Raw genomic sequence first — 8,832 nt, forward strand, 5'->3', positions numbered from 1 at the left:
TTGACTGCATTTTTCATTTAGAAAATGGTATTGATTAAGTCAACTATATAATTAGAGATAATAAGAAGCTAAAACACACTGGCGCAACAAAAGGTCGTTGACTCCATGGTCAAACCATGGCTACCTGGTAATGCTAATGTTAGCAGCAGAACACAGGAACAGCACGAGGGTTTTACACTTGCTTGCCCGTTGGGACACAACAGCTTGTGGCAATTGGAAGGTTAATTAGCTCACGTGAGCACAAAACTTTTTTTTAATCTGGAAACAGTAAGTTAGTCTAATCTTTGGCGATCCGCGAACAGGCTCGACGACGCTGGTCGGACCTTCTTGGCAGCTCTAGAGCACGCGGAGATCGACGCAAGACAGGAGGAAGGAAGTTGCCCTCTGATTCGCTTCTAAAGATGCGACACGGAAACAGCGAGCAAGTGTGTGCGCCCTGACAGGAGTCCACCTGTCGTCGATGCGGATCCCCAGTTCACAATTCCGAACTATGATTGTTTCGTTTGAGCCATGCATCGTACCGACACATGAGTAAGATAAAGGGAGTGATGACTCACACTCCAAACGCATCTCATCAAACAAAACAAAACGGAGCCGAGCCGCATTAGCAGGTTGGCGCCTCGGTTGTACTCTAGTGTTTCTCAGTCACGTAGTCGCCATGTGCATGCACAAGTAAAAATGCTCTCGTTATCACCAACTTTTCGGTATATACTTAACTAATAATCAGATCGATCAAGTCCATCGATGATCCATGCATGTGTTGCTTCCTTTGCTTCTTTCCCAGAACACACACGTTCTCATCCTGTCACCCATGCTCTCCATGCCCCCCAACCATTCCTTGATCAGCCTCAAACCAGTGTTCCCTTCCGCGAGGGCAGTCCCCAAGGCCATTTGTGATCATTGTCCTCTAATGAGACAAGGGCCAGCCATGCGCTGGAAGATTCATGTGTCCAACTATCCTTAGCAACATGCTAATAAGGAGATATACGTATGTGTTAGTTGCATAGTGCTTAGCAGGTGCTATTATATAGTTAACTGGTTATGATTGGAGTGGGAGGAGTCAGTGTCATGTGAACCCTACATTTCGGCGTCTCAGTGTTTCTTCGGTCTAGTCGTGGTGATGTGCATGTGGAAGACTGAAACTGGAAGGTGCTGTGTTTACCTTGACTTCTGATGTGCGTCAGTGAAGCAGGGCGATCTTGCCGGTCGTTTTTTTTTTTGATAAAAGGCTTTTCATTGAATTGAAATATCGAGTTGATACAATCACATCAAAAATCACCCGGCCTCTGCATAACTAGATGCACACAGCCAAAAGTTCGAAGAAGTAAAGATCGAAATAAACTGGCCAAAAGCCAGAAGCAAAGATAAATAAAGCCCAGCCTATAAAGGGGCTGATCCTATCCGAAGATCACACCGCCATCCATGGGGGTAGAAAATCTCCCGGGCAGAACGCTCCAGCCCAGTAGACGCCATCATAAAAATGTCTCTGTCCTCCGGCTTCTGCAGGATAGATCACGTACGGAGCCATCACGAGCATATATGAATAACCTGCATAGGAGATAAAACACATTTACGGTTAAAAACAATGTCATTCCTGGTGAGACAGAGTGCCCAACATAAGGCAGCCGCCCGATGGTCCATCCATCCATGCATGACAGGATCCACACACTCTAAAAAAATGAATTGTGTGTTCCAAGGCTCCCTCCCTTTCCTGGTTATTTGAGAACACGGTCATATTATTGACCCTTGTGAGAAATATTTGCTTTTGCCTGAAAATTACATCGAATGTGGTGCTAAATTGAGATGCACCATGTCGACGAGGACCTCATGGCCCTCTACCACACCGACCCGGACTTAACGAAGGAGCAGCTTGCCATCGACCACTCCGTTGAGTCCCTTCGTGATGACGAGGAGAAGAGCGAGGAGATGCGCCGGCAAGAGACGGCTCCGGCTCCGGCACCGCCTACCGTCTGCCACAACGTGGAGGACTTGTGGATGGCGAACGCGCTTCTTCCATATTCAAGTCGCTTCCTCCCGACGAGCGGGAGGAAACCCTGCACGAACTGAGCCAACCGCCTGCTCTCGCTGCTCCTCCATCGAACGTCGTGCTAGCCTCCGGTCCCGGCTCATGCTACGCCGAGGAGGACTGAGGGAGTCCTGGATTAGGGGGTCTCCGAACAGCCGGACTATCTCCATTGGCCGGACTGTTAGACTATGAAGATACAAGATTGAAGACTTCGTCTCGTGTCCGGATGAGACTCTACTTGGCGTGGAAGGCAAGTTAGGCAATACGGATATGGATATCTGCTCCTTTGTAACCGACCTTGTGTAACCCTAACCCTCTCCGGTGTCTATATAAACCGAAGGGTTTTAGTCCGTAGGACAACAACCACAACATACAATCATACCATAGGCTAGCTTCTAGGGTTTAGCCTCTCTGATCTCGTGGTAGATCTACTCTTGTACTATCCATATCATCAATATCAATCAAGCAGGACGTAGGGTTTTACCTCCATCAAGAGGGCCCTAACCTAGGTAAAACATCGTGTCCCCTGCCTCCTGTTACCATCCGGCCTAGACGCACAGTTCAGGACCCCCTACCCGAGATCCGCCGGTTTTGACACCGATATTGGTGCTTTCATTGAGAGTTCCTCTGTGTCGTCGCCGTTAGGCTTGATGGCTCCTACTATCATCGATAGCGATGCGGTCCAGGGTGAGACTTTTCTCCCCGGACAGATCTTCGTATTCGGCGGCTTTGCACTGCGGGCTAATTCGCTTGGCCATCTGGAGCAGATTGAAAGCTATGCACCTGGCCATCAGGTCAGATTTGGAAGTTTGAACTACACGGCCGACATCCGTGAAGACTTGATCTTCGATGGATTCGAGCCACAGCCGGGCGCGCGGCACTGTCGCGATGGGTATGACCTAGCTCTGCCGCCGAACAGTACCCTAGAGGATGCGCCCGCGTCAGCTCCGACACTTAGCTCGGAGCCAACTGCGCCAGTCGAGGACGGGTGGTTAGACACCGCCTCAGGGGTTGCAGTCTCAACGGTGATCGAGCCGAACACCAGCATAACCCTCTGCGCAGCCCGTGACTCCAAGGTGCCGGACTCTTTTTCTGACTCCGAACCGCCCGCACCCCTGCCAATCGAATCCGATTGGGCGCCGATCATGGAATTCACCACCGCGGATATCTTTCAGCACTCGCCCTTCGGCGACATTCTGAATTCACTAAAGTCTCTCTCTTTGTCAGGAGAGCCCTGGCCGGACTAGGGCCAACAGGATTGGGATGCGGACGACGAAGAAATTCGACGCCCACCCACCACCCACTTCGTAGCCACTGTCGATGATTTAACCGACATGCTCGACTTCGACTCCGAAGACATCGACGGTATGGACGACGATGTAGAAGACGAACATGAACCAGCGCCTATAGGGCACTGGAAAGCCACCTCATCATATCACATATACATGGTGGATACACCCAATGAAGGCAATGGTGACGAGATAGCGGAGGATGACCCCTCCAAGAAGCAACCCAAGCGCCGACGTCAGCGGCGTCGCTCTAAGTCCCGCCAAAGCAAAAGTGGTGATACCGACACAGGAGATAATAACACTCCTGATGGTGCCGAAGACAACAACAATCCCCTCCAGCAAGATTTAGAGCAGGAGGATGAAGGAGCCAGCTCTCCTAAGAGAGCGGCACAACGGAGAGGAGGATGATGACAATTACATCCCACCCTCCGAAGATGAGGCAAGCCTCGGCGACGATGAATTCGCCATCCCAGAGGATCCCATCGAACAAGAGCGCTTCAAGCGCCGACTTATGGCCACGGCAAATAGCCTGAAGAAAAAGCAGCAGCAGCTTCAAGCTGATCAAGATCTTCTAGCTGACAAATGGACTGAAGTCCTCGCGGCCGAGGAATATAAACTCGAGTGCCCCTCCAAGAGTTACCCAAGGCGCAAGTTACTACCCCGACTTGAGGAAGAAGCGTATGATACGGCTGATCGGCCACCTCGTGGCCGCGATAGAGAGGCATTCCAGCCAAAAGCTCAGCCTCCACCCCAACGCCATTCAAATAAAAAGGCATGGGGAGATACGCCAGACCTGCGAGACATATTGGAGGACAAGGCAAAGCATTCAAGATCGATCTACGGATCACGAGGGCGCACCACTCTGCGAGACGACAAACGTCACGCCGGATACAGTAAAAGCAAATCCGGCCGGGCCGAACACAGCGGGCAAGACCCATTCGAGCTGTGTCATGATATAGCCCAATACAGAGGCACCGCACACCCCTTATGCTTCATAGACAAAGTAATGGAACATCAATTCTCATAAGGTTTCAAACCTGTAAATATTGAATCATACGACGGCACAACAGATCTCGCAGTATGGATTGAGGACTTTCTCCTCCACATCCACATGGCCCGCGGTGATGACTTACACGCTATCAAATACCTCCCACTATAGCTCAAAGGACCAGCGCGGCATTGGCTTAACAGCTTGCCAGCGGACTCCATTAGCTGTTGGGAAGATCTGGAAGCCGCATTCCTCGACAACTTTCAGGGCACTTATGTGCGACCACCAGACGCCGATGACTTGAGCCACATAATTCAGCAGCCAGAAGAGTCGGCTAGGCAATTTTGGACTCGGTTCCTTACAAAGAAAAATCAAATCATCGACTGTCCGGATGCGGAGGCCTTAGCGGCTTTCAAGCACAACATCCGAGACAAGTGGCTAGCCCGGCACCTCGGTCAGGAAAAGCCGAAATCTATGGTAGCTCTCACGACGCTCATGACCCGCTTTTGTGCGGAAGAAGACAGCTGGCTGGCTCGCAATAATAACATACCAAAGAACCATGGTACCTCAGATACCAAGGACGGCAATAGCAGGTCACGTCGCAACAAGCATAAGCGCCGCATTAACAGCGAAAATACTGAGGATACGGCAGTCAATGCCGGATTCAAAGGCCCTAAACCCGATCAGTGGAAAAAGCCATTCAAACAAAGTACGCCGGATCCGTCCAGCTTGGACCGTATACTCGATCACTCGTGTCAAATACACGGCACCCCAGACAAGCCAGCCAATCACACCAATAGGGATTGTTGGGTGTTCAAGCAGGCCAGCAAGTTAATTGCCAAAAACAAGGACAAAGGGCCGCATAGCGATGACGAGGAGGAGCCCCGGCAGCCGCACACTGGAGGACAGAAGAGGTTTTCCCCGCAAGTGCAGACGGTGAACATGATATACGCAACCCACATCCCCAAGAGGGAGCGGAAGCGTGCGCTCAGGGACGTATATGCGTTGGAGCCAGTCTCCCCAAAGTTCAACCCTTGCTCCTCCTGTCCGATCACCTTCGATCGCAGGGACCACCCCACTAGTATCCGTCATGGCGGATTCGCCGCACTGGTCCTAGACCCAATCATCGACGGATTTCACCTCACTCGAGTCCTTATGGACGGCGGCAGCAGCCTGAACCTGCTTTATCAGGACACAGTGCGCAAAATGGGTATAGACCCCTCAAGGATCAAATCCACAAAAACGACATTTAAGGGCGTCATTCCGGGTGTAGAGGCCCATTGCACAGGCTCAATTACACTGGAAGTGGTCTTCGGATCCCCGGATAACTTCTGAAGCGAAGAGTTAATCTTCGATATAGTCCCGTTCCGCAGTGGTTATCACGCGCTGCTCGGGCGAACCGCATTTGCTAGATTCAATGCGGTACCGCATTATGCATACCTCAAGCTCAAGATGCCAGGACCTCGCGGAGTTATTACAGTCAACGGAAACACAAAGCGCTCTCTCCGAATAGAGGAGCACACCACAGCCCTAGCAGCAGAAACGCAAAGCAGCCTCTTAAGGCAATCAACCAGTTCAGCACTTCATAGCCCGGACACCATCAAGCGCGCTCGGGGCAATCGGCAAATAAACCGCCTGGCGCGATCTGAGCTCGCGTAGCAATACGGTGGCCACCCCAATCCCAGCCCAGCGGCGAAACTCGTGCCGCGCGTACATAATTACGCATTAAAAATATCATGGGCACAGGTGGGGAGGGGGGCACAACTGCGGCACGCCCCAAGACGCGGCCTAAACCGCACTAGGGGCTTCCCGTTCGGTTATTTTTATTTTTCTTTCAGGACCTTAATCTCTGGAAACACTGTCCGGCAGCACTATTGTCGAACACATGATGCAGCAACCAAGGAGGCAGACAGCTATGTTATACCACGGAATTCCCAGGTTGATTACAGTAACGAGTGAAATATTCAATTTAATATCATTCCTCAGCTTTCCCTTGGAAGGGACATAGTCCTACTCTTTGTTTATCGCACTATCTGTATCACTCTGCTTTAACGCAATTTTTTAATAAACAATGCATGACATTATGACTATTATTGCATTTTTGTTATATATATATATATATGTGTGTGTGTGTGTGTGTGTGTGTGTGTGTTCATTAATGACGCCTTGCAACCGTACACTATGGTATGGCCAATACACCAGGGGCTTACGTACCCCACAATACGGTGTGAAAAGTTCGAACACCTTCACAAGTGCGGCACCCCGAACTTATAGCATTATATGCATCAGCTCCGAATCATGTCTTTGGTCAAATGTTGGGTTTGCTCGGCTCCTATGTTTTGGTACCTTACATTCCGCTCTATCGGCTAAGGTAGCGGTAGGAGAACTACTGTGATTGTGCCCCGGTTCTGCCGGGCTTAGCACCTTAGTAGAGAAAGCTAAAACTGACTGTCATGATAAGGCGAGAGACTGGTCGCTGTTCGGCAAGGTTTTTCGAGTCCCTAAAGACTTATGCCGCTTAGGGCGAGGGGCCGGCCCTATTTGGCTTACAGGCGTGTATCGTGCCCTGAATTCGGCCTTCCGAATACCAGGGGCTTCGTCGAAATTTAAAATTATAGAATTCTATGGCTAAGTGAGAGTGATAAAGCATTATTAGTCCGGTTGCCTTGTTCGTTGTGCTGAGCACCTCCCTCGAAGGACCCAAATATGGGAACAAGAGTGCTCAGGTTTATCCCGAACACCCCATCACTCGTGGCATGGGGGCAGAAGCCGAGGACTAGTCATCTCTCAGATTGGATAAACGGCCAAACAGAAGGTAATATTTTAAATTCACACAAGCGTTGCATAGCACATATTAAAAAAGTTTTCATCATACAGGATCACACGAGCAAGTTTACTCAAATATTACATCCTTTGAACATTCGTCCGCTACAAGACGGGCACCCTTCAGGACACCCTCATAATAAATTTCGGGGGTGCGACGCTCCTTGCCCTGCGGCGGCCCTTCCTTGATCGGCTTCACAGCGTCTAGCTTGGCCCACTGCACCTTCACACGGGCAAAAGCCCGACGTGCACCTTCGATGCAGACGGACCGCTTGATGACCTCCAGCCGTGGGCAGGCATCCACAAGTCGCCTCACCAGGCCAAAGTAGCTATTAGGAAGGACGTCTCCAGGCCACAGTCGGACTATAAGGCCCTTCATGGCCTGTTCGGTCGCCTTGTGCAGCTCGACCAGCTGCTTTAGCTAGTCGCTCAGAGGCATTGGGTGTTCGGTTCCAGTATACTGAGACCAGAACAGCTTCTCCATTGAGCTTCCCTCCTCGGCCTGGTAAAACTGTGCGGCATCGGACACACTGCGGGGCAGATCTGCAAATGCTCCTGGAGAGCTCCGGATTCGGGTAAGTAATCGGTAATTTACTTTTACATGCTTGCTTTGCATATAGAAAGCCTTACCCGCCGCTATCTTCTTCATTGCGTCAATCTCCTGGAGGGCCTTCTGGGCCTCGGCCTTGGCACTCTTTGCGCTCTCAAGGGCCGCGGCAAGCTCAGACTCTCTCGTCTTTGAGTCAAGCTCCAACGCCTCGTGCTTCGTCACGAGAGCCTGGAGCTCTTGCTGCACCTCGCCCACACGAGCCTCTTGTTTTTCCCGCTCGGTGCGCTCCTTGGCCGCATTATCTTCGGCCTCGATTAGCGCTTGCTTCAGGGTCGCCACCTCGGTCGTGGCCCCTGGCAAACATACAATGATCCTGTCATTTTGCAATCGCGTCCTTTTTTATATATACATATCTATAGACAGGGTATTACTTACTCTTGTTCTCCTCGAGCTGCCTCTTGGCAAGGCCGAGCTCTTTCCTGGACCCCTCGAGGTCCTGCTTCAGTACGGCGACCTCCGCAGTCAGTGCAGCAGACGCCAGCAGCGAAGCCTGCATATGCATATTGACACACTTATATTAGACTCCTGTGATATTATTTGATCCTCTATTCGGCTTTCTTTGTGAACACCGAACAAAGCATCAGGGGCTACTGTCTATGCGGTAATATTTCTACTACATTTTAACACACTTACCTCAAAGCCTGTTAGAAGGCTGGCACAGGCTTCAGTCAATCCGTTCTTGGCGGACTGAACCTTCTGGATCACCGCACTCATGATAGTGCGGTGCTCCTCGTCGATGGAAGCGCTGCGAAGCGCTTCCAGCAGATTCGCCGGTGCCTCTGGATGGACAGAGGTCACCGGCACAGGCGTCTTGCCCCTCTTAGAAGGAGGCCGCCTGCCCGAGCCCGGAACCGCTGGAGGGTCCGGCGCGGTGTTTGGCTTAGGGCCGAACTCGGAGCTCTCAGGGGCCCCGTCCCCGCCGCTCCCGGAGTCTGGATATCCATGTCCGACGAGCCCAGGGAGCCGTCCGATAATACATCGATGCTGGTTCGCGGCGGCCTGCATAATCATGTTCGGCGTTAGGGAAAGCAGTACGACAAAGGAATGCTATGAGTTACTCTGGTATCCGAATACTTACGATCTCCCCGGGGGCTTG

The sequence above is a fragment of the Triticum aestivum genome, chromosome 2A (assembly GCF_018294505.1).
Source record: "Triticum aestivum cultivar Chinese Spring chromosome 2A, IWGSC CS RefSeq v2.1, whole genome shotgun sequence".
Lineage (NCBI taxonomy): Eukaryota > Viridiplantae > Streptophyta > Magnoliopsida > Poales > Poaceae > Triticum > Triticum aestivum.